General features: G+C 41.0%; 1 long non-coding RNA gene across 6 annotated transcripts in view; it reads right to left on the minus strand.

The window, feature by feature from the left end:
* The window catches only part of LOC147207575 (uncharacterized), a 141752-nt gene that overhangs the window by 52030 nt on the left and 62927 nt on the right, over positions 1 to 26795 (minus strand). For 5 of the 6 annotated variants that reach the window (XR_015100433.1, XR_015100430.1, XR_015100429.1 and 2 more), the window contains exons 3-5: positions 9141 to 9260; positions 6133 to 6256; positions 2757 to 2884 (exon numbers count right to left, since the gene is read on the minus strand). This is a non-coding gene — a long non-coding RNA (uncharacterized LOC147207575). The remainder of the gene's footprint in view (positions 1 to 2756; positions 2885 to 6132; positions 6257 to 9140; positions 9261 to 26795) is intronic. The other variant, XR_015100432.1, reaches the window with a different exon arrangement.

Raw genomic sequence — 26795 nt, forward strand, 5'->3', positions numbered from 1 at the left:
TGTGTGCGATTGCGGGATTGAACGTAGTGTTTTTCCGGCCAATCTTCGCGGCATCGGTTCCTTGCATCAAAACAGGGCGATACGGAACACACACATGATTATGCTGTGCTTGAACACTGCGGAAACAGAAATTAGACTTGCTGGAGTTTGTTTATGACATTGGCACATAAACTGGAATATCTCCAATTTCAGATAATGGACTCATCTGTGTATGTAACATGCAATTGTAGACCACTTAGCGGCTCCCAATCGTACGCCCGTGTGTGACCCTAAATAGTGACGGGGATGCTATTGACATATTTTTAAGATGATTGACTACTTTGTGTCATGAAATTATCAGGTGCCTCGGGGTCGAGGCTGCTTCATGTGCCTTGCAACCATAAGAAAAGATGATCAAATAAAGGGTACATTGTCCAAAAAAATGGTGCCTACATCTTCCTCCATTTCTGTAATGACCCATAAACAGCACTGAGATGGTGGCATAAACATTGATTGTCATTTTCCACCGAGGTCCTCACTGCTCACTGACTGCATCCTAACCTGACCACATCACATGCAAATTACGACAAAACCACTCCTGCCAATCAGCCTCTTCCCATACACTTGGGATTTGGGGCCCGCTACTGTCTGTGTGTCTCTTTGCCACAGTCGGTGTTGCCTCCTCGTGGGCGCAGTGCCCAGCCTGGCAGCGAGCCACATCAGTCACACCGTCTTCGCTCTCGTTACATCCTTACATCAGACTGCCTGTGGCTCTTTCCTGTCTTCGTTCCGCACCACAGCTGAGATGAACACTTTGAAAGCATGCCCTCCAACCACTCAGGGAAAAATAACACAATCTCTGCAATTGGGAACAAATACAGCGTTCACACATTTGATTTGCTCGATTATTATGCAATCACACTGAAGGCAAGATATTCATAAACAATGTTACATCAAGGCAGGATAGCAGGTGTAGCAGGTGCAAATGCTGGGGTACCAGCCCACGCTCTGTGCGTGGAGATGAATTCACTTTTGCACATTTTTATGAATCAACACAAAAGGATGAAAATTGAGTTCCATGTTGTTGTTTGACAGTATTTACACAGACATGACAGGAACCCTGCCGGCGGCACCTTCAAACTCGGAGGAGGTACAGTATTATTTGAGCTTTGTTACAGCCGCTCCATATGTGCTCTATTGAAGATGCAATCATTCATCTGAACACTTCCAAAGAGTAAAAAGAACTACTTAAAAAGTATTGGAAATGTTTTTTGAATTGTGTAATGTTGTTTCATAATCGATAGTTTCGATACTCTTCTTTTCTCTGCAACACACAAATAAAGTTAGTGAATAGACGTTTCTTTCTTTTTTTCTTTTTTAATCTAGTTGCAAATGCTGCCTGACTTACACATTTATTTGAAATCCTATTGCTCTATTTTACGAGGTTGCTGTCTAAATCCATTCACATTTGTCACACTTGCACAGTCTACTAAGGTCCGATTCAAGTGCAATTTCCACAAGCTTACCACGGCAAATAGCGTTCAGTTTGGACTTTAATTAATGTCTGGTGAGAGGTGTTTTGAAAATGTCTCCCTTAATTTGAAGCAAAATGTGACTGTTCAATACATTTCATTGTACTGTTACATCAATACCTCGCTGGTGTAGCGGTACATTTGCCTCACTGCGGTACAGGCAGCGTCGATTTTCTGCCTATTCGGTCACGGTGCAAAAATAAGAGTAAATGTTTGTCTGTCTGTATATTGTGTGCTGCGACTGACTGGTGACCAGTCCAGGTTGCAGAGCCAAAGTCACCTGTGATAGGCTCCAGCTCGCTGCGACCAGAGCCAGGACAATCAGTATAAAATTGATGGATGGATAATACTTTTCCTGTCAAGCCATGTGTGTCAAAACTGAACACTTTGATCGGTGTCGGTGATCGGCGCCCTGTACAAGAGCCCATTTGATGCATCACCCCACACCCTAAAAGAGATGCCTCAACTAAGCTTAGCTCCTCCCTAAAATATAGAGATTTTCATGCAACGACAATGCATGTCATAGTTCCTTAACATCAACAACATCTAAGATCAAGGTTTATTCCTTGATAACCGCCGTAAGGGACACAAATTCCCCATACAAAAATGCTGCTTTAGAAATACTTCACTTTGTGGCTGCACATATCGCACATACCAGAAACTGCTACAGATTATGATTTCTCTAGGGCATTGAGAATTGATGGTCAGATGGATGGATGGGTGCTGCCATTTGCCACCGTATAGGGAGTACAGAAAGCAACATATATGACAGCACACCACACAAAAATGAAAATACTGCTTGTAGAACTGTCCATCTCAAATGCCACATACAGTGTACTGAAGAAACAAAACACCTGGATTATTTGTACAAGCCAAATATATATCCCCCCCGAAATACCAGGCAAGATCTTAGTAGTCACGGCACGAAAAAACAAGTGCCTCTGCCTCAGATTTATAATTTGGTTTCCCGGGTGAGTAGAAAACCTTGCAGGTGAGTGCAGGCACAGCAGTCATGTTTGTTAAGATACATGGAGAGTCTCCCCTTTTTCCTCAAAGAAAATAAATATACACTCATTACATTCTGCACACTGCATATTTCCGCATCCTTAACATATTGCACAGGCTCGGAGCAAATGCGCATTGCTGCACATGGGGAAATACATACCATGAAAAATGACAACAGAGTGGAATAACTGCGGACCTGGAATATAATGGGGCGGTGGAGCGGAGGAGAAATAATCATACCGTGAGGTGGGGGTGCGGGGGGGGGGCAGTGGGAGGAGCGAGGAGAAGATGAGTCTGTGGCCTATGGCGGGGAAATGGCGCTCTACTGCTCTGCTGCTGGCTGCCTGGTTCCCCAGTCATGCTCTTTTCTGTGCGGAGACAAAAGAGATACATGCAGATAGGCCGCAATATTGTCCACATTGTACAGTTAATCAGTGAGGTCGTTACAAAGAACCAAAGCAGACACATCATATTGTAATTACAGTGCAGGGAAATGCTAGGCGGTATTCTTTGCAGCTGGCCCCCACGGAGCCAGAATCCCTCTGCAGTTCATGCTGTGAACGTTAGATGTCTCTCTTTCACTTTGCAAAGCTGGCCCCAAGCCTGTGAGTGGAGCTCTCTGCTCCTGAACTCCAATCTCCACAAAATGTATACACCATCATTTGAAAATGGCAGCTTTTTGAAAATTCACCTTGATTATCAGACATTAAAAGTGACTTCTCCAGAGCTGAGTGTCTGGCTAGGGGGATGGCTGCAGACAGCGGAACAATACGGCACGCTTGGTATTAATGCCTGGCTGGGGTGTGCAGGAAGAAGAGAGGAGCCGGCCCTTTGTTCTCTCCTCTAGCCAATTATTTTTTACGTGTGCCTCTTTTCACAACAACAAGAGAGGATTTAATTTTAATGCACTCTCTGGAAAAAAGGGTAGAAAAAACATCTGCAGTATTCCTAAACAGATACGGGGGACTATATAGCATATAAGTATATGCTCATGCACACATCTCTGAGGCATAGATAGATGACATGGGCAACTACCATGACATCAACGCAAATGCACGCACGCGTGCGCGCACACACACACACACACACACACACGCACGCAGAAACAGCATGAATCCCTTCATGCAGAGTGAAATGTAAAACAAACACTGCCTCGCTCTCAAACTCATGCCAAAACACAACATGGGTGCAGCCCAACCCGATGACGGAAAAAGAAGAAAGACACCAAAATAATACCAGGCATGTTTCTTTATCCTGCATCAGGGTTAAAGTGATGGGGACCACATTAACATGTGCATAGCCAAGGCGCGGCGATAAGAAAACTCCCTGTAAAAATAGTGAGAATTCCTGATCAAATGGCATGGAAAATAAATACCTAGAATTGCTGTCGGGAGGTATGTGGCCAAATATTCTTCTAATTGGGCGGGTACTTTATCTTTCTGTCAGACAAGCTGTGTTAAAAAAAAAAAAAAGCGGTGCAGTTCCCAGAAGGAGAAGAGCACAGCTTGCTGGCCTTTTATTAGTGCGGGAGCTCTGATATATGCCTATGCTCCAGGCTTTCATCAGGAACCTGTACTATAAACACACACAAAAAAACTTACAAACCATTGTGAAAAACCAAGGCAACAACTCCGGAACAAGTCAGCTGTATTTTTCAACATGAAATTAGCATACACAGATTACCGCCCAAAGTTCGACAACAAACTATCAATGCCAACAGCACAAAAGGGACATTTTTTTTTTGTAAGCTTACAGGTTAGCAAAATGATCATATATCAAGTGCTCAAATGTAGAAGGAACATTAAAGTCCAAAAGCAACAGAGCAGAGTAGCGTGCAAACAAACATTGCTGTGCATCGGCAGTGTGAGACAGTATTGTAACAACCCATGAAAAATGATTAAGTCACAAGAGAATAAGAAAACACACAATGCCGCTTGCACACAAAAAGACTCCATGAAACAAACAAAACAAAAAGCAGTTACAGTTCATGCAAACCAAGTTACATGCTCCAAACTGACTCATGCAAACAAAGACTGAGACACACACACACACACACACACAGATGCATTTTGTGCACACACACCCACGCACACTGACAACACAGCGGCTAAATTAAATTTCAGTCCTTGAGCAGACAACTAAACGGCTTGTGTGTAGGACTCACTCTGAGGCACAGCAAAAGCAATTCTCTGGAGACGGTGAAATTAAAGGGCACAATCCTGCTTGTTTATGGTTCTCACTCTCCTCTCCTCTCAATCACATGTTTTATTCGCAATCATTCGGTCCTGAAAGTCAGGCTTTTCGACAGGCCACCAGCATCAGGACAGCATTTGCTGGACTTTGCTTGCACATAGCACTTGCAATTATTCACACCTGAAGCAATCCATTTGGCAAGAAGCTCCAATCAAGCCCATGAGAACCTTTTCAGAAAAAAAAAATACTTAAACATGTGACGCGTCCTGATTTTTGTATCCTCTGTGTGTAATTATTACTCTCGGCGACGGCCATGATTTTAATCCATTGCCACTGAAAAATGTTGCACTTTACAAGCACATAAAATAAAAAATAATCAGTTTCTGCTGGTGTTGACACGTTGCTGCTGGTTGTACTACATGACACCGTGGCAGAGAGGTACGGGGGGAGGGGGGCAACTACCGTATTTTCACAACCATACGGCGCACCGTATTTAAAGGCGCAGTGTCAGCTATGGGTGCTATTTGCATTATTGGACGCAGGCATGGTAAAATGTATGCTAGCTTTAAAAAATAAAATTGCGGTTGCATGCATGCACGCGAGCGTATGTTTTTAGAAAGCAAACAGGAGCAAAACTGAGTTCGGTAGTACTTTATTTAAGGATTTAACAATGTATTCAGATTATTTTTGGATCAACCCCCATCCAGGCGTGGGAAAAACCATCCGGTCATTTCACGTACACCTCACTCAGCTAGTCTTTCATTTTCTCCTCAGACATCGGGCCTTTTTGATTTGACTTAACACTTCAGCGAGAAACTTTCCTTCTCTTACCCATAATGTAGGAATCTAAACGTCACCTAATGTGCCAAAACTGCGATCGACTGTCACCAAAATATACGTTGACATCTCTACTCGATGTTCACATCAACCTCTGAAAATATTACAATGATCACCCAAGTATTAGGGATTTTAGGGTGTTTTCCTCTTCATCGAGGCACTCACGACAAAAATTATGCCCCTTCAAGAGACATTCATAAAATACAAAACACATGACATGCCTTGCAACATTCCACAATGTTGTACTGAACGGCGTAAGTAGTACTTTGGATTATTCAAGCAAATTCATCCAGGTCAAGACTATGGACCGAGTCATATGTTATTTTCTTTCTTTTGTGGTGACTTCAAGTAACGAGCAGTTGGACTGGCTACTAGGGGTGCCCTCAGGCCCGTATCCCTCTGAGGGGCGAACGTTCTCCAGATGTTTCTCTGTACTTTTCTTGTCGCAAGGAAATTTTGAACATGTTCAGGGGTTTTCAGAGGTGTTTGAAGCACAAATGACAGTTGTTGTTTTTTTGCATCCCCATTGCCCGTTGCTACTAAATTCTCATTTCATGGTGCAGACACGTGGCAATTAAACACTTACCTCACATCAAGAAGCACATCATTTCGGTCTTTCTGTTGCAAGTTTGCCTGATGTTGGGTTTTTCTCCAGCTTTGCCCCACGGTCCGGAAATAAAGAGCATTAAAATGGATGGATGGTTTCAAGCCTGGAAAAATAACAAACAGGAGTTAATTAGAATTATGTACATAATGGTGACTTGAGATAAAAGTTTCAATTCATTCCATATCCATGCTCATAAGTTGAAACACTCATCAAATCATCTTTCCAAATTGAAATGAATGGAAATGGCATTAATTTGTTCCATCCCTGAGGAAAGAAAAAACAATTGTAAAGTATTTTTTTAAATGAAAATTGCCCTTTATAATACTTATAATATATACCTATATAACAATACTATTGTACTTTATTTTTTAGTATTTATTTTTATGAATGTGTTTTTAGTGTGTTTTGTTTATATTTTAATTTCATTTTATTGTTTTATATAGATATAATTTTTTTTATCATAGAATATTTATGTAGTGTATGGTAAATTTATGTAGTCTAAATAATGTATTAATAGTTTGACTCCTCAAGCTTGTATTATTATTATTATTATTATTTCATTTTTTTGTGTGTACAGTGCTGCCACTGTTGTGACGTTGCGATAAGAATGAAGTTCTTTTGGAAGTTGTGTTAAGTTTAAAAAAATGTACAGTCCCGTGAGGACAAGTACGATATAGAAAATGGATGGGTGCATAAAATTACACTCGGCTGTCACAACAGTGAAAGGGCCAATGCTGTGGTTTACTCTCACCACGAAAATATTAGTGACAACCAAAATGTTAACTATTAATACTTCTGTGACATTTAATCAAAGGCCAATATTTTGATCCAGCTCTTGTATTGGGATTCATTGTACTCTGCATGTCTACCTAATGAAGTGTCCAGGGATTGTATAGCGGCTATATGTGTGCTCTATAGACCTAAAAAATGTATCTCGATATAGATGATGCAGCAAGGTGTCAGCTAAAGAAAACATAGTAAATAATATTGTGCCAGTGTGTTAACGCGTACATTGGCTAAGATTCCTCGTCACCACTTTGGTGCTTTCCAATTCGAGTTCTGTCCTGCGCTACATGTTGCCTGTAGCACCACTGCTACACTTGGAGTAAAGAACGAAACAAGCTTAGAAAGAAATATGTATAACACATGGCAGACAGATGGGGCTGCACCGCGAGCTCCCAGATGATCTTCTATTTATTTTTTTGTCTGACAAGTCAAATCATAAACGGTTAGGTCTGCAAGTAATGTATTTTCCATGGAGCGCAGTGCAAACAATGATGTTAAAATGCACATGAAGGTGTGCAAAGCAAACAGCGTTAAAAAAAGAAAAAATACAGCCAAATTATTTTTATATTTTATATTTATATTTTTAAGCTTTATGAGCATCAGGTAAAATCCATCCAAAAATATTTAGGATGGTGCACGTTGTAGCTATAAAACAAGTGTCCCTCAGAAGACACTTCCCAACCCGCGTGATGTTAATACCGACCAGATGGACTCAAGATCACACGGTTGAACCTTGTCTCAAGCGCTACAATAAGTTGTGACACCCACACACATCAGTTCAAACTTTATCGTGCCAAAAAGGAAGCTTTCATGTTTACTGTGCCCAGAAGCACTTTTGACTTCTCTGTTCTCTGAGGCCTCTGTGACGACACCTCCCAGCACATCATGGTAGTTTCTGGAGAAATACAAATAAGCATCCATACAGTAGTGTGCTGTAAAATGTGGAAGGATCAAAGTATGGCATTTTACAGAGGCATGTTGGAACAAAATAAGCTCTTTTCTTCTCCCCCTGTGATGCTCAAGCATGTTTTAAAAACAAAGTAAAATAATATGCGCATACTACTCCGTTATCTAATTGCGGCATTGGAAGAGGGGGCAGAAATTACTTGATGAGGAAAATGTTTCAGTCAAACTATTTGATGATTTATGCATATTATAAAAAGTAAACGATAATAGATAATGCAACAGTTTTTGTTTTGTGTGTGTGTGTGAAACGGTTATCAAATAGTGGCCAAAACATAGTAGTAAAATTCAAACTTTTCCTTTTCTCTACTCACAATACATACCGCCGCCCACCCTATGAAACATAACAAAACTCCGCTTATGCATCCCGTACCATCATTAATTAGTGAGTGATACTGTTCATAACCACTGAACATCTTTCTTTGTTTTTGTTTGGCTTGTTGAAATTTTAGTCACCCATGTGCTCTGATGTGATCATGTGATTTTAGATAACTATGTCAAAGTTCACCGTTTGTTGTTCATAGTTTTACTTGCTTTTGTTTTAATTCGTTTTGTTTGACCCACTCAGGTCAGTATTGGAAATGAATATCTGTTTTCAATTGCCTTATTTGGCTCAATAAAGTTTACATCAATAAAATAATCTTTTAATAATAATGTAATCATGAAATGAATCACAGGTTTATAATGTATGTAAATCTCTGGCCACATAAGTATCGAATCAGTCTTGCTGAATACTACCTACATCCAATCACAACTATTGGCCTAGACAATCTAATTATTCGCAGATTCAATATTTCACCACTCTCATGCTGCTAAATGAGGCAACCAAATATATTTAAGGCAAACTAATGAAATACAAAAGCCCATACATGTATATGTTGTGACTGCAGTGCAGTTATAAACCAAACCACCAGTACAATAATGAATAAACTCAGCATCAGAAAACACTCTGACAGTTTCAAACCAACAATTCATTGCATCGTCTTTGTAAAGGCAGAAATTTGTATCACATCTCATTAGATTGTGCGAGTGTACCAAAAACGCACACGTCACTGCCATGGATGCATCTTGTCTATCAAAAGCATGTTCAGTGAACATTAACTAACTTTAGGACAGAAATACAAAACAAAAAATTATTTGATGCTCAGCACACATTTGATCAAGATGGGAATATGAAACGTGATGATTTTGAGGCCCATTGGATGCACCCCGGCCGGGCCTTGCAGAGAGGACTGTACCTGCCTGTGGAATTCCTGGACCTGGTGGCCTGGCTCAGAAGCTCTCGTTGGTAAAGCTGCAATCAACTATGTTCCATTCTTCAGAATGGTGCTGAGACATCCTTTCTCTTGGATGTCCAACTATTGAAGCACAAAAAGAGGCAGGGAGGCAAGAGGAGGAGGAAAATCAATCCACCAAACCGATCCGCTCTCTGCAGACAACATCCTCACAGACTGTAGATGTGCACAGACTTCTACATTCTACAGTGCAAATATTTGGAGATAAGGAAAGGGCACTATATTAAGGACAGGCCTGGACTGCTTGTTTTGCATCAGAAAGACTGTAGAAGATGCCGATGAACAGTAAATTTGTGTCTATGATCTGAATAACTTCATGAAATGAAAGATGAAGACAAAGACTGCGATGTCTCATTCAGTTATGGAGTACTTAAATATTGTATTCAAATCTTGAGTAACTCAAATAACTGCACAACAGTTATATTTAATCACCTTAGCTATGAGCAACATTTTTGTCCATGGCGAGCTATACGACATTTAGCTGCCGACCCAGTCCGTGAGTCAACAACTATAAAAAGGCTACTAATTAACACAATGATGCTCTACTCAATCACATGAGAGGATGGGATGGAAGGAGGAGAGAGCGAGCCAAAGGTGATGTGAAAGAGAGAGAGAGAGAGAGAGAGAGAGAGAGAGAGAGAGACGGGAGGGAAAACGGAAAAAGGATGGTAGCAAGAGAATAGCAAGCAGACCCCGATTCGGCTTTACTTAGACCCTTTGCCCAGTGTGTCCGAGGCTGCGGCGTCCATCGACCAAAATGGAGACTTAAACAAGGCAAAACGTTTTCAGCAATCAGCATACAGGCTTGGAAAGTATCCCATGAAATGAATACAAATCCTGAATTAAAAAAAAACAAGACAAAAATGGAGACCTTTTCCATTTCCGTCCTGTTAAAAGCATCATTGTTGTCTCCAAGTCAGATCAAAGAGCGTGGTGCTTATTCCTGAATTACGATAAAAAGATTATGCAAAAATCTATTTTGCGGATTCACTTAAAACGTGTCTCGCCCGTTAGCGCGCTCTTTCTGTGTGCGATCCACACGATAACCCTGGTCTTGCTGTGTTTGCCTCACAATCGCTCCCTCTCTCTCTATTCTCCCCAACTGATCAATACTTCATTTAAATCCTGACATTAGCACATTAATAATGGACAAAGGAGACGGGAAGAAATACAAGCAAATGTGCCGTTTTAAGTGACACAAGAATGGGCGTTTTTAGGGCAGTGGGTTGTGAGATTTCATGAAAATATGACGTGGAAAAACCAAGGCACAACGATATGCAACTGTGGAGAGGCGGCACTGCTGTTTTGATTTGAGCTCCTGAGACTGTTCCTGATCAATACGCATTTAAATCCGGGCGGCGGGGAGCGACCGCAATATCTCGTCTCATCAAGAAAAAAGGCAAACACGCCATCCCAATTATCATCTCAAATGACTGGTGTCGAGGAGACACAAGTTGGATGCTGATAGAAGCATATTTCATATTTATTCAGCAGAATTTTTACATTAGTACCTGGGCTCATAATTGGCTAATATATATGCACGCTCACACTTTTATCTATTCACATAATTCACAATGAGCACAATCAATACTGCCCTCCCCGTACGCCATGTTCCACACTCATAAAGTGTGTCTGCATTAGATCATACAATAAGCCGGGCAGAGAAAGCCAGACGAGACCAGCTAATTTCTTGGCGCTCAGCGAAATTGCCCCCCGAGTTTAACTAGCTAATCTCCCCCGCTCGTCATTAAACCTGTATATTTACCTGAGGAGCCTGGAAGTCACGGGCCTGCGCCAAGACAGTCGCATCTCATTGCGGTCTCATCCCATCGAGATAACTGAACAGATCCTTGTCAAAAGTCAGCCCCCCCCCTACCCCCCGTTGCAAACAGAGATGAATGGAGGCGAGAACGAGGCAGGGAGAGACAGGATAACACTGGGTCGAAAGTCTTTCGAAATGGAGGTAAAGACGAAGATTACGCTGTGGAAACATGCACTTACAGATGCGTCGACCAATGAGCAATTAGGAAGACAAGACTTAAGTTATTGATCCGGGTTTCAGGGTTTCTTTTCTCTGGACTCAAAATGCTACCGGAGGTTGTGTGATGGCTGCTGCAGCTATGGGAGGAAAGACAGAGAAAGGCAGTAAGAAGAGCAAGCAGGAGGAAGGGCAGGTCTTTCTCTCCCAGGCCTTGAGCTCTTCAAATGGGTCGTGGGCATGATTGTTAGGCTGTCATTGATTTCAGCAGACTTGGGCCATGTGAACACATACACACATATTGTCAAAAAGTGTCTCGGTGTTTTGCCCCCACACAAATTCTTGTCCGAAGACACTGAGCGTGTGGCCAAAAATCAAGTTTTCTGCATAGACGGGGAAAACTGTACTTTTTTTACTTCTGTCATTTTAAAATGAGCAAAATGATCTTATGTTTTGAAACTTCATTTGACAATAGAACATGTCTAATGATGGCACTGCCTAATGTGTGTTGATTTCGTTTTGTGCAATGACATAACTGTGTGACGTTCGGCGCGCACATCGCCAACTAAAAATATGTTCACTCTATCACCTGGGCTGCGTATAATCACATGCCCAGAGTATTAACCACGAATCACATCTAGCATGGCATCAGAATGGACTGCTGAGTCACTTGTTGTTGCTGCTTCTGGATTATGATTACACTTGAGGGTTGGGTTTTTATGAGGACACTGGTTTTCCTAAAACCTTCGTATGTGTACTGAACTCATGTCAGCTGCCTTGAAACAGCCTATATGAGCCACTGGACTATCTCTTCTTCTTCTAGACGCTGGTAACCCGGGGACAAATCGGAGGTGAAGGGACAAAATAAGGCCTGATTATGTTGAAACCATACAAACTAGCCACAACCGATGGGGTGGTATCAATGACATCGTCAACTGATTCAGCGATAGTCTAACACAGGTGTCAAAGTCAAAGCCCGGGGGCCATATCTGGCCCGCCACATCATTGTATGTGGCCCGCGAAAGCAAATCAAGCATGTCAAGTTCCACGATGCTTGCTAAAGTCTGAACCACAGTTTCAAATTGTCATATGTAATCCACAATAACAGTCATTATTCTTGACTTCTGATTTTAGAAATTAGTTATTCATCAATTTGTTGTGTGCTGTGTATGTAATATGTGGAGATGATTAAACATTTATATGGTTCCCAAAATTCATAACGACCCTCCAAGTTAAACCGTAACTACAATGTGGCCTGCGACAAAAATGAGTTTGACACCCCTGGCCTAACTCAAGTGAAGTGTTAGCAAAAGACATTCTGTCCTCATCATTGGACCAGTGCTGGTCACAACCCCAAAGATGCATCGCAATGTCCACGAGAAGGAGATGGAAAATTATAAAAGTATAAAAGGAATTTGGAATTTGTTTAGGCCACAGAGGAGAAACATGCTGCCCAAACGTGTTCGTCAAGAACAGTCCGTGATGTTAAATAACAGAACACCACTCAGCTTCTGGTTTGGTAGGAGGGGGTCTTTCCTTTCAATCCTCCTTGCAGGTCTCACTGCTGGTGCCCACTTCACCTTTGAAGTCCCCCAGCATGAGCACTCGCCACCAACACCTCGAAGGACTCCAAAAAGGGTCAAGCTGCTGTTCAGTGTGCAGGCACAAACAACAGTCACGACCTGTCCTGCTCTCCGTAGGAGGAGGGATAACACCAGGATCATATAATCCTCATTAGCAGCCAAACGTACCCATACATGTGCAAACACTTCGCGTACTCCAAGACTGCGTGTCACAACGCTATGCACATCTGTACGATATTACATGCGCGTTACCATCCTAGCATTCTTGTGACACCAATATACTGCGAATAGTCGCAGCAGTAGCCAGCCGAAGCTTGTTGCTTGATAGTTGCTGCGACCGACGTAGCACCGACAGGCGCGCGGTGGCCATAGTGTTATGTCCGCTGTCGCAAGTCAGTATATATTCTGACTGAGCAAGATCGGATGACATAACGGACGACTTAAATTATGTAATGATTTAACTCAACTTGCTTGAAATTCGGCGGCGACTTTTTGTTTCATTAACTTGAGACTTGCAGAAATGTGACTCACCATTACCTCTAATATTTGGTAGCTAAGTTTTATGGTATTTGCAAAACAACTGTCACGTTTGTATGCATGTGTGCGGAAGAGAGAATGAGAGAGAGTGACAGGAGGTGCAGTACATTCTTTCCCCCATAAGATGCCCGTTTGACAGTTAATTATGACCATAAAATATGGTTAAGCATAGCCAAAACAGCAACGAAAAACATCTGCAACCTAAGGCAAGTTTCCTCCCACCCCACCAAGTTAGAAGTTGGCTGAAATTCCCATGTTTGGTCAGACACAGACAAGCAATGCCGAACAAGCCATTGTTATTGGCAGCCCGAAATGTAAACATGAGTCGTACGCCATTCAGTCCTCCATTTACGAGTCATTTTAACAGTTCAAGGAAAACGAAAGTGTGCTGCCATTTGATTGGTGAAATGGAGTCAAACAATACAAGTTGTTAGTGCTCAAGGAGGAAGTCTGTTCGTATGCAGGATTGGAGGGTGTCTCTTCCAGGGCTGCACCACATCATGATCATCATCACCCGCCTTTTATAAGGACTGCCAAGCTGACAGCTGCTTGTCGGATAATTCAGCCTTGCTCACGACTCTCGTACCCAGTGCTTGTTTTTTTTCTAGACGTCTGTGACCTTGCTTTGTAGTTCTCTCACCATATTTTGTATTTCTGTAATTTGCTCTCAAGTCCTGTTTTGTCATCCCATGTATTTTGTTTCATATGATCTTTTCCTTGTCCTTTCGTAACATGTTATTTTTCCTTGCATATTGCAAGCATTTTTTTTGTCTCATTCTATCCTAGTTCTTTGTTACCATCATTTTACGTTGCATTCTGTTGTTCTGGTGTTTGTCTTTCGTAAAAATTTGCGTTAATCATTTTATCCTTGTTTTCGTTTGTGGGATCCGATTCTGTTCATGATTCTTCTGGAACTGTGACAATAATGGACAACCCCTTCCTGTCATGGTTTTGTTTTTGTGTGTCTCCAGCAGGTGGCAGAGGAGGGCCTTTCCCTCCAGCCGGCACACCTGCTTCCAACCATAATAAGCTGTGTATTTAAGGACTTCCAAGATGCCATGTCTTTTTCGGATTAATCACCCTGCTCATGTCTCACGTACCATGTGCAATTCTCTAGATGCTCATGATCTTGTTCTCTGTTTTTGTCACAATCTTAGTTCGTTCTTATTGTATTAGTAGTTACGTTTCATAGTCATAGTGTTGTTTCTTTTGTATTCTTCTTGTAATTGGATTTCCATGTCCTTTTGACAAGCTATTTACATTGTATCATTATTATTTGCTTTATGCAAGATTTTTTTGTTATCCACGCTCTGGCTCTGTGTACCAGCGATTACATTTGTACTTTGTCGGTCTTGAGCCTTTTTGTAAATAAAAACATTTTTTTTGCCAAAAGAAGATTCAGTCTTGAAATACATTTTTGGGTTCCACTTCCATCCTGATTATTCCAGTACATAACACCTCCACCAAGTCGTGAAATCAAGGTTCCACTGAAGTGTTAATATTAACTGGAGGGGGGACCATTACTGGGTGTATTTATTTTTAATAAATGGACCAAAGTAAAAACGTTAGTAGAATGAAAATGCTGTAGATGGGGAACTGAATGAACAAGCATGAAAGAGAAAAGGTGCATTTCCCGCAATCGTCCATGGACTGCCCCTTTTAATTACAGCTCCGGTGTGCTGTGTCTGTGTTTTCTTTTTGAAATCACTTCCAATATTTCAAAAGATAAATGAGAATCACTCTGAGGTGATTGCTCATTCCTCCTCTATCGCCTTCTGAAAGAGGACACCTTCAACATTTGGACCTGTCACGTCACTCTCGGCTAAATCCCTAGCAACCACCATAGCAACGGCTGAACTTGAGGATGAACGTGAAATGCATGGCAAGCTGCCTCCTGCAACAAGGCAGAGGGGAAAAAAGGGTTTGGGGAGAAAAAAAAACTAGGAGAGGCAGATATTCCTGAAATACCTGAATTAAGCGTGGCATTGAAGACAATTGAATCCACGACACAAACACCGTGCCCCCCATATTGATAATCTCAAATGATTGAGCGACATCCACCCAGTGGCAAAAAGCGATAGGATAGTGCTACACTATGACCAGATTACGGACTTTCTGCCGGATGTTTAAGATAAAAGACTCGTTTTAGTGACATAAGCTTTGAAGACTAAAGATCTCTAAACACAAAGTACATGGTAGAAGTATGGATGACTTTATATGTATGAATTGTGCTCTGTCAACAGCTTTCTTTGTTTGTACCAGACCCGACTATTCAACTTTGATAAAGGCTATGCAAAAGAGATTTCCCTGCATTATATTCTTTGAAAAGGAAGCCATTCCTTGAAAATGAGAAAGGGTAAACCTTTCCTGGTCCTTGAGTATTTATTGGCAGTCAGGGCAAAAGGACACTCACTAAAGTACTCTGAGTAGTTATTAAACAGGGGCGCAAGTGACCTTCAGTTTTAATCGTTTATTTTTCTGAGAGCTAAAGCTGCAGAGGCTATCTTAGATGCATTTCTAAAAGTTTCATTCTGGGAATCAGAAACAAGAAAGACTGACAAAAGGGTTTTGTTCCAGTCAGGGGGCATCGTAATAGAATTTTGTTAGCATATTGCAATGTTATATTATAAAAACCACAAAAAAAAATTAATAAAACATATAAAGGTACATCAAAAGAGCGATAAAAGATCAAATTTGTTGTCCCAGGAAGTAAGGATATGGCACATTTTCCATTTTCTTTTGCATAAAATATCATCTTTCTGTCCACAATATGATTACCATTTCATTTTATTTTTTTGATTGACCATTTTATTCAAGAACGCAAATAGTTGCTGTCTGAAACTCTCAAAGTCTCGTTGGAAAATTCCACATGCTGAATTTATTTTAAACTAATTCACAGTAAAGGTAAATGTAAAACAGAAATGGTAATACAGTAACCTTTGTGGCGACAGAGCCTTTGTATCGTAAGAGCTGAGGAAAGCAAGTTCTGATTCAGCTGGATTCTTAAATGCAATTAATGAACTTCACACAGCTGGATTATGCTGACGGGATTTTTTTCTTCAACAACAATGTGGCAATCACCGCCAGCCACACACCCACACTGGGCCTCCTTAACGCAACACACGACTCCTTTCATCTCTGTTTGCCACAAAATACATGTTATCTGCAATACAGTGTTAGATTCGATTCAATAACCCTTTGAGTTTGTTATACAAGCTTTGTGCGTCTCTTATTTCCATGTTTCCCTACCTGCAACCATAATATAATGCACAAGCAGCATCTCATTCAGATGCAGTGAACTTTGCAGAGGAATGATAATGTTTACCTTGCTCCAACATTGGACTCGGAAGGCAAACTAGAGCCATCTGGCATTTCTCGGAGCAATATGAAATGAAATTAGTGAAAGTAATGTTAATTTCAAGCAGCATTTCATTGAAAAGAAAAGATGATCGGCAACAAAGTCTCCATGCCCTCTTGACTAATCTAATAATGCTTAGTTTGTTTGCTTTAATCGTATTAAACTATTAAGAAGCATAGACAAGGCTAAATAGAGCAGACAGGGGATTTCATAATCTGTCTGTCATGGCCACCATCTGATTTCCTGACATTCGTCACAGTGTGGAGTGCACGAATGGCCATATGTATTTAAAGCCTGAGCTGTCCCTCAAGAGGTACTGTTGGGCTATACATTCGCATATCTAGGGAATTTTAAAAAATGAAGAAAAAAACAAAAAAAAAGTAATCAGGCAAAACACATTTTATTCTCAACAGGATTCAAATTAAACTACAAGGCCTTTCATGTCAATAGAACACTCTTTAAACAAAACATAGCAATGAAGACAAAATTTGTCTTAGCCCCATTCATTCTTCAGTCATTTACCGTGCCCCACTCCACCTTAAAAAAGCCAAGATTTCACTAATTTTGCCTTCGGAGCCCACATGTACTGTACATGAGCCAATTATATGTGTGCTGCAGTTCTGCACCTCTACCACTTGAGCCCTTAAGCACAGGGGAGTGCATGCGGAGACAATGAGACAATGACATCTGAGACAATGGTTATCTCTGATATGCTAAGAGTTAAGATTACCCGTCTTTAAACCCTTCTGTCCTTTCTAAACTTTCTTATGTTTCTTTGGCATTGAACTCAAGTGGCGTTACATTCTGTAAATTAAGAAAAAAAATCTACACAACCCTGGTCAAATACCATTTTTTTGTGACTATAAAGAAACAAAACCAAGACAAATAATGCCAAAATATTTTCTGTCATTAATGTGACATAAACTGTCCAAGTCAAGTGATTTTTCTACCAAAAAAAAACAAAAAAACAACAACAACAACAAAAACAGGAGTGGTACTGTGTACAGGATTAATGAATCACATTCAAGTGTATGTTAAATGGTGCCAGAACACACCTGCCATGATTTAAAGTGCCTCTGATTAAGCCAAAATCAAATTCAGCTATTTGGCTGGTTTTTCCTGACCTTTGCTTTCTTGCAGAAGCCGGAAGGTTTTGTGCTAGCATTGATTGGTATATGGAACTGTTCATAATTGTTTCCACCTTGTCGAAAGTCCCAGTTCCAGCTGAAGAAAAACAACCCCAAAGCATAATACTACCCCCATCATTGCTCACAGTCTGTATGGTGTTCTTTTAGTGATGAGCAATGTTTTGTTTGCACCAAACATCCATCCATCCATCCATTACCCGAACTGCTTATCTTGACAAGGGTCGCAGGGTGTGCTGGTGCCTATTCCAGCTGTTTTCGGGAAGTAGGCGGGGCACAGCCTGAACCGGTTTCCAGCCAATCGCAGGGCACACAGAGACAACAACCATTCACACTCACAATCACATCTTGGGACAATAGGGAATGTTCACTCAAATCCATGTTTTTGGAAGGTGGGTAGAATTGACCAAACATACATTTTCAAATTATGGCAAAAAAAAAGTTCAACCTCTGTCCCACCTGATCGTCAATCACATTATACGTTTGGGAGATTTTATCAAGGTAGGAGTTATGAACAGTTCAAGATAGCAGTGTTAGCCCCCAACCATCAGGCTAACAACTAGAAAATGTCACGAAAAGCCCACGAGAATGTCTGAAATATATTTTGAGTTAATCAGATAGTTTTGTGTTAGCTCCCATTTAAGATTAGTTCAAATGTGACTTAATTCTGATCACAGCCACATCGAAGTCATAAGAGGGTGTGCACACTTGTGCGGCTACAGTATTTCAGTGAATCATATTGACTTCCCCTCTCCAAAACGTGTTTTAAAAGTTCACTTGAGTTGTACAGGTAATAAGTTGCACTCCCTGAGGGAAAAAAAAACCCCAAAAACATTTTATCTCTTGTCTCATTTTTTTTTAAAGTCACAAAATCTTAGCATTTGAACGGGGCTGTGTCGACTTTTTATGCCCACTTTAGCTGACAAGAGCTTTCAACGTGCTGCCTAAACGCCTGCTTGTGTCTAAATGAAAACTTGGAAATTGAAACGTGCTGTGTCCTTTGGTGGAACGGTGGATTTAGGAGAGCTGTTTTCAATTCATATTGTACTGTGCCGTTTTATTTTGCCTGTTACTGAGCATTTGGTGACATCTATCTTAAACATTTTACAGGACTGAAAAGAAAAATAATGACACTCAGTAAAACACGGTATTCCCTCAACACCAAACAGTGATTCTGGATACATAAGATAATTAAAACAGGACAAAGCCGATTTTGTAGGATGCTGTATATCCATTCGCACACATGTGCTGCTGCCTAAAAGAAGGGCAATCCTAAATCACATTTTTAAATCTTCCACTCCAGTCCTGTAGGTGGTAGTGAAGCATGTCACAAGATGGTTGCTAGGCACTTACAAAACTAATTGAGTCGGTTAGGAATGGACAAGATCAAAAACAAGTCATGGATCTGCACATTTATCCACATCTGTCATTTAAGAGATTTTCCTGGACTCTGCAACATTTTTCTGCACATTTTAGGGGAAATTGATGAGACAGTTTTTGTGGGGGAAAAAAAAGGAATCCTCAATGGAGTTCATTTACTGGTACTCTTTTAACTGTGTTCATGATTTAGAAAGACTACAACGACATTTCTCCCCATAATAATTAAAAATACGAAACACTATTTTAATTTCACTGCAAAAATAGAAACAGCAAATGAGTTATCTCTTGTAAGGTGCACCCGAAAGGGGAATGAATATTTGCCGAATATGGAAAAAAAGGGAATGAAAATGCTTCTGATGAATTTACAAAAAGAAAACGGGAGGTGGGGGCTTCATCAGGTCCTCCTGCCTGAAGAAAAAAATAATATAAAATAACTCATTCCCCATCAGTGAGTACGATCACTTGAATGGAATCAATCAACTGTGTTCCGCTTGGCTTTGCTCTTCGTTTCCAAATCCAATCTCTTCTGTCATCTCAGAGCACATTTATAAGGGCCCAGCCTCTTGATTATCTCCCTCCCTCGCCTCAAGCCCCCCCCCCCCCCCCCCCCCCCCGCTTCTGCATGCTCCAATGTATTAAATTAAATGAGGTGTCTGTCCAGGTCACCCTCACCCCAGCTTCCCAGAGCCCAACCCTCACCGCTGGTAATCAAGGAAGAGGACCCCTCCCTATGAGTGTTGTGCCAGCCAGGCTGCATAAATTAGCATTAATAAGGGCTGAAGAGACCTGCTGTTAAAGAGGCAGAAAGAAAGAAGAGCGAACATTGCAGACCCAACTGCATTTATAGCTTCAAGATGAACATCCGCCAAGGGTGTCTTTATCATTTTACCATTTTAAAATAATTTCCTTTTTGGGGATGTGTTAACCATAACAATAAAAACAAAAAACAAAAAAAAACCCCCAAAACAAAACATGTTTTTGCTTTCCTATTTTCAGAGCTTGTAGAGTCAAGATGATGCATGTCTACAAACCAACAATTAAACAATAGCTTAAATGTTTGACTTCTGCCAAATGGAAAAAAAAGTGAAAAATAAAAGCTAAAAAGGGCTTTAATTTGGCTGTAGCTTTTTTTTTTTACCATATTTTAGGATTTGACCATTTTTTTCCATTTTACCCATTACAAAACAAGGATATTTTAATATTTTTCAATCGAATGAGATCCAACGCAGGTGCTAAATGAAAACTTTGGCATCTACAAAGACTAAACTGCTCAATATTGATTAGCACTGTCGGAGAATGACATGACTTGCTCATGCAAAATATGACATTAAATATGTCAGTGAAATGCAATTCAGTTCCATAACACAATATCTTAACATACCGTGATCACATATTTAAAAAAATAAATCCAAATTCTGATCATTTCTGCTAGTCGGCCCTACCATCAGCAAGCCGAAACATGAGGTGGTTGGAGGATTTCAGTCAGTGGTGAAGGTAATACAGTAATCCCTCATTTATCGCGGGGGTTACGTTCCAAAAAGAACCAGTGATAAGTGAAATCCGTGAAGTAGTGAACTTTATTTTTTTACAGTTATTATACAATACTTCACTATATATACAATGAAATCAAAGACAAAAACCTGTTTTCAGGCCCAATTACAAAAAACTAACAAAAAACCCCAAACATTTTCAACAAATAACTATAATAGTTTTTGGAAATACTGCACTGTCAACATGCGGCACCGCTGACGTGTTCTGATTTAAAGGGTTAAAAGCATTAAAAAAATTGCACTAAAAAAATGCCGTGAAACAGCGAAGCCGCGCAAAGTGAACCGCGTTAGAGCGAGGGATCACTGTATCCCCATACCTTTATCTAATGAGATACTCCCTAAATTACACACCTGTCTATATCCTTTAAATCTACTGAAATTGTCACGAAAAGTCACAGAAATACTCAGTATACCAAATCAACGGATCGTCTCATAAATTACATGAACACTAAATATATGAAAATGTTATCCAGAAGGAAAGGGGATATCCTGGAATCTACCCTTGGATCTCTATACTGTGAGGCGGATGAGCTAATGAGTCGTCCACCGTACCACCCGTAAAAACATAATCCGAATTTTATGAATCTCAAGGTATATCCAGTATTTGACGACAGGGAAGACCTTGACAGGCACCTTCTTGGGGATGATACTGAAACTGCGCAAGCTACAAATCAGCAACACCTTTTACTTTAAAAATGACCAGACGAAGCCATAGCATGCAGCAAACCGTGGAAATGGTGAGAACGAAAGAGCTTTAACATCCATCCATTTTCCGAACCGCTTGATCCTCACTAGGGTCGCGGGGGGTGCTGGAGCCTATCCCAGCCGTCTCCGGGCAGTAGGCGGGGGACACCCTGAATCAGTTGCCAGTCAATCGCAGGGCACACAGAGACAAACAACCATCCACGCCCACACTCACACCTAGGGACAATTTAGAGCGTCCAATCAGCCTGCCATGCATGTTTTTGGAATGTGGGAGGAAACCGGAGCACCCGGAGAAAACCCACGCAGGCCCGGGGAGAACATGCAAACTCCACACAGGGAGGGCGGAGCTGGAATCGAACCTGGTACCTCTGCACTGTGAAGCCGACGTGCTAACCACTGGTCTACCGGGGCGCCCAGAGCTTTAACATGAATAAGCAAATGCAAGTGTAGTTTTCATGCATGTTAGCATACCATTTTGGCAATACAGTATCAGCCTGCTTGCTCCTAGTGTAGCTAGCTGCCTAGCATGTGTTAAAGCTGCTGAGTGAGTGAATAAGTGACATTGAAATTCCAAACCTGAATCACAGGTTACATGAAGAAAAAAAAAAGGAGTTGACCAAGGCACACGCTCACACAGCAGACACACATTTCTAGTCAGTCATTATTCAGCTGTGGTCTTCTCTTGACAGTAGCTTCAGGAATGGCCATTATTAAGTCGAAGCCAAGAGTCTGCGCTTGAGCTACGGAGAACAATAAAAAATCATTTTTTTTTCTTTAATTAACTTTTACGAGCTATGAGGAGAACATGCTGTCACCTGACAAGTGCTCCGGCACTGATTATTTCTTACCTTCCACAAACAGGCTATCCTCCTTTCTGCTCTTCCCGAGACACTGCAGTAAACAATCACATATAAAAATGTGCAGTAACATAAAGCAAATTTCGAATATAACGGTTGCAGGGAGATTATATGAGTCAAATAACATTAACTAGTGTAAGTGCTTTGGTTATTTTTCCAACAAAGACGTATACTTCCTGCACGCCCACTTGTATTCTTTTGCCAGAACGGTGAGAGAACATCTTCAAATGAAAAGGCTTTTACAAAGCAATGGGGAGTTCAGCAACAGCTCTGAATGTCACAACTTCAGAGAAATTTTAATTAATATTTCTCAGTCAGCAGCATAGCAGCCCACTTCTTTCTTACAAACAAACAAAGGCAGACTTCTTTTCATCTTGAAGTGAAATGCATAGGTCCGGCTGATCGAAAATGCTACGCGACTCTCTGCTTAGTTTTTTTCCTCTATCTTGCAAGGCATGATAAAAGTAACGTGATAAAGGAGCGGAAATTGCATTTGTGACAAGCCTGTGCTGAAAAGACAGAAACATACATTTTTTACCATTATATAATGGACAACATTTACATCATTATCTGACACAGACATTTCTTTTCAACAGCTGAATACACAACGATGTAGTTGTTAATATTCGGACCAACTGACTGCGTCCTTTTGAATTGGTATTGGACTCCATGAGAAGTGAGGCGCCGCGACATACAGAACAGTGTATAATGGTGCTTTTGTTCGGATGAGATATCTTGTTCAGAAATTTCCCTACCATATTACGTGCTCTATTACAAAACGCTTTGAATGATGCCAGACAAAGTTTTAAGTGTGGCATACACACTAAAAGAATAGTGCGTTATATTTATCCATGTGCAATAGTTTCCCGTTTTTTTTAATGTTGTCCGTTTGAAATGTTTTAAAGCATTCTACAGCACTTTGAGTTGCATTTTCATATATGAAAAGTGCGATATAAATCAAGTTTGATTGATTGATTTTGTTTGATCTGGGTCAAAATCCCCCAATCCAAGATGGGTTATTTTATCTACGCAATTAAATGTTTTTGCCGTTAGGCTTGCCACAGTTTTTTAAATTTATATATATATATTTTTAGCATCCTTATTCATCCTATGAAATGCTGTCCAAAAAGTTTTACAAAGGAGAAAAAGAGGGGAATGTTACCTCGATTGATGGTCAAGGATGAGTAATTAGAAATATTGATGACATCCTCCATTACAAAGCATGCGGATGGAACGAATTATAGCACACTAAAACATTTCACTGTGCCGTTTTCTTTAATGAAAGGAAAGGAAAGGAATACAATAAGCGTTATCACCAACATGCTCAAAGCACATCCTCGGGGCACCCAAACACCAGGCAAATTGTCCACTAAATGAAAGGTCATTTGACCAATACTATGCTAATTATTGATTTGGAATACATAATCGGACGGAACAAAACGAGCAAAATGGTGATAAAATATTTGCTGTCCAGTGGCATACAACAGTAGCCCTACATTGATGTCACAAATAAAAGCAATTTTTTGTTGATGTCTGACTGGTGTCATAATGATTGTTCAATTGGACAGTATTTTGTGCCCATCTACAGGAGCTGTGATGCAATTTTTGTATCATGTAAAATCACAAGAAAGAGAGTCCCCGGACCGCTACCAGAGCGAAAATAAATAAATACATACATGCCAGTTTGCAAAAACCTTTACTGAGACCCTAGATGAACACAACTACAGTATGTAAAACATGATCAGTTTAGATTTGTCATAAGTCAGACATTTGAAAGTATTAAAATACCCAATTAAAAGAAAATGTCCATATTAAATTCAGTACTGTATGCTGTCATGTTTGTGTGAAATATGTCTTAAAATATGAAAAGATTTCCCAGAAATTACACTAATTTACACATAATAAAAATAATAGTGATTGTCATTTAATGCATATGTTTTTCGTTTTGTTTGACGAAAATGCACCCCAATGGCTCTAAAATGTAGAGTATTTACATCATTCACAAGCCAAACAGAGTACGGCGCATTTATAATGAAACAATATTGGGAATGGTAAGAAGAAACTGGGGATGGCATTGGATTTAAGTACAGGTACTGTTCCGTTTTTTGTTTTCGTTATGCACAATGGCTGACCATAAAAGCAGTAGACGGATAGAATGAAAATGAGAGAGAGAGTGAGAGAGAGAGAGGTTGAAAGGCTGAGAAAAACAATTAGTTTATGTATATTGCAGACCATTCATACACACACATTCCATCTGCATTCCCATCAGCTGTCAAATTGGGGAAACGATGTGGATGTGAGATCTGCAAGAAGACCTGAACTTGGCGCACCACTGAGAGCTAATCAAAACACAATCACGCTCACTGCCAGAACAGATGCACACAGGCTGGCGTCTGTACACTCATTCTCTCTGCTTGCACTCACAGCCCGGCAAACTGCTTGTCTCTCCCTTTCGTTTTCACAAATGGTTTCACAAATCTGTACAGAACCATGCACAGACTCGCAGAAAAATATGAACACAATGGAACACATGTGCACACATGTGTTCCATTCCATTTCCATTTCAAAGTATCCAACTTTCAAGGTGGAACAAAACAAATGCAACCAACAACTCAACTATGCCTTGAGGTTACACTGGAATCTCAGGTAGTATAATGCAGAATTCTATTATCTACCGCTTATCTGGGTTCAGGGCTCAGAGGCAGCAGCTTCAACAGGGAAGCACTTGTTCCACCTCTTTCGGAGGGATCTCAAGAAGTTGACAGGCCAGCCAGGAGACACAATACCTCCAGCGTGTCCTGGTTCTCTCAATCACACCCTTCCAGGTCTCACTGTCATTGCCCACCTGAGCGTTGAAGTGCCCCAGCAGAACAATGGAGTCCCCAGGAAAGTGGGTGGGGGGGTGGGGGTGCGCTCTCCAGCACACCCTCCAAGGACTCCTGGACAGGTACTCTGAATTGCTGTTTGGTGCATAGGCACAAACGCCAGTAAGAATCTGTTCCCCCATCACCCGTACGTGGAGGAAGGCTACCCTCTCATCCACCGGGGTGAACCTCAACGTACAGGCACCAAGCCGGGGAGCAACAAGTATATCCACACCTGCTCATCTCCTCACCATGGGCAACTCCAGAGTGAAGGAGTGTCCAATCACTTTCGAGAGGACAAGTACCAGAGCCAAAGCTGTGTGTGGAGGTGAGCCGAGTATATCTCGTCAGAACTTCTCTGCCTCGCACACCAGCTCAGGCTTCTTCCCTGTCGAAGAGGTGACATTCCATGTCACTAGGGCTAATTTGTGTAGCCAGGGATAGGACCTTCGAAGTCCCTGCATCTTGCGTTGTCCCAGCTCACAAGGCACCTCACCCCTTTGGCCCCTACCATAGGTGGTGAGCCCATGGGAAGAGAGAGAGAGATTACTTTTTAGGGCTGTGCAACGCCGGGACCCATGGGAGCCACCAGGCAATATCCTTTGGCAAAAACGTACTGTACCTGTAAAGTTGCAAAAAACTAAGATGTACTGACTTTAAAGCTTTTACCACATTTGCTACCTTCACTGAATTTGGCTTCCTTTCCTGTGATGAGATTCAGAGATTCAGCGTTGTTAAAAACAAACTAATCAAACAAAAACAAAGCTATCACATATCTTGAGGTCAGCAGCAGAAATAAGAGGCTATGGAGAAATGAAAAAGATCAACCCCCGAAATGGTAGTAGTGATGCACAAAAATTTGGTAGTATAATACAGACCTACCATGAATAAAACAACATACAGTAGGCCTTTAAAATAATCTGAAAGCAAACCTTTGCCTCTACCTCTCAACATAATTGACATAATAGTAGCTATACTGATAAGGTGTTTTGTCAGACAGTGAAGAAGAAAAAAACTAGAGCTATCCTGTGGGAGATTATTGTGATAATATATGTAAGAGTGTAAATGTTTCACCGCCAAACCTTTGCCACTGCAATTAGAGCGATACTGTGAAAAGCATTCTTCCGATCTGCCAGGCATGAAAGGGTCAGCTGAGAAAGCCTGTTTCTCCCATTTCAGTTATCACTCGGTCTTCAGTTTAAGCCCTGGAAACATTGAAAGCAGACTGTTTGAAATGGCATGAACGTATACTTTACCTCCCCCCCACTCAGGAGGCAAGGATAAAGGTTTGGGTCACCCAAAATATAGATGCATATACACGAGGTTCTTTCACTTGATTGTGAGGTTAGTAACTTCATATGTGCCGGTACCACAGAAGAACAACTGCTGAGAATCTGCCATTACGCTACATTGGCTGGATTTTTTTTCCAAATTAAATGTGCATGATCAGACAGTAAGTACTTTTTTAAAAATAGCACACCGTATTCCTGAGCAGAAAAGATTCTCTTGCAGCACAATCACTTTTGCACCGTGGTCCTAGTAATCTACAGAGGTTACTAGGACCACGGTGGTCGACTGATTAGCACGCCGGCCTCACAGTGCAGAGGTGCGGGATTCAATTCCGGCCTCCCTGTGTGGAAT

Source organism: Hippocampus guttulatus, chromosome 3 (genome assembly GCF_054856545.1).
Source record: "Hippocampus guttulatus isolate MCC_2025c chromosome 3, RoL_Hgut_1.0, whole genome shotgun sequence".
Classification (NCBI taxonomy): Eukaryota; Metazoa; Chordata; class Actinopteri; order Syngnathiformes; family Syngnathidae; genus Hippocampus; species Hippocampus guttulatus.